The sequence below is a fragment of the Bison bison genome, unplaced genomic scaffold (genome assembly GCF_000754665.1).
Source record: "Bison bison bison isolate TAMUID 2011002044 unplaced genomic scaffold, Bison_UMD1.0 scf7180017864066, whole genome shotgun sequence".
Lineage (NCBI taxonomy): Eukaryota > Metazoa > Chordata > Mammalia > Artiodactyla > Bovidae > Bison > Bison bison.
In genome coordinates this window covers 3,709,022-3,709,507 of record NW_011494638.1, presented here as the reverse complement: position 1 = coordinate 3,709,507, position 486 = coordinate 3,709,022, and the positions used below count along the sequence as shown (strand labels likewise).

The following is a 486-nucleotide window of genomic DNA, read 5'->3' as shown; positions in this document are numbered from 1 at the left end:
TTGAAATAGAACTGCCTTATGATCCAGCAACCCCACTGCTGGGCATACACACTGAGGAAACCAGAAGGGAAAGAGACACGTGTACCCCAATGTTCATCGCAGCACTGTTTATAATAGCCAAGACATGGAAGCAACCTAGATGTCCATCAGCAGATGAATGGATAAGAAAGCTGTGGTACATATACACAATGGAGTATTACTCAGCCATTAAAAAGAATACATTTGAATCAGTTCTAATGAGGTGGATGAAACTGGAGCCTATTATACAGAGTGAAGTAAGCCAGAAGGAAAAACATAAACACAGTATACTAACGCATATATATGGAATTTAGAAAGATGGTAACAATAACCCGTTGTACGAGACAGCAAAAGAGACACTGATGTATAGAACAGTCTTATGGACTCTGTGGGAGAGGGAGAGGGTGGGAAGATTTGGGAGAATGGCAATGAAACATGTAAAATATCATGTAGGAAACGAGTTGCCAG

At 40.7% G+C, this 486-nt stretch overlaps 1 protein-coding gene across 1 annotated transcript in view; it reads left to right on the top strand.

Annotated features, from left to right (window-relative positions):
• Positions 1-486, top strand: part of PRTG (protogenin) — a 167,221-nt gene that overhangs the window by 91,569 nt on the left and 75,166 nt on the right. The window lies entirely within an intron of this gene.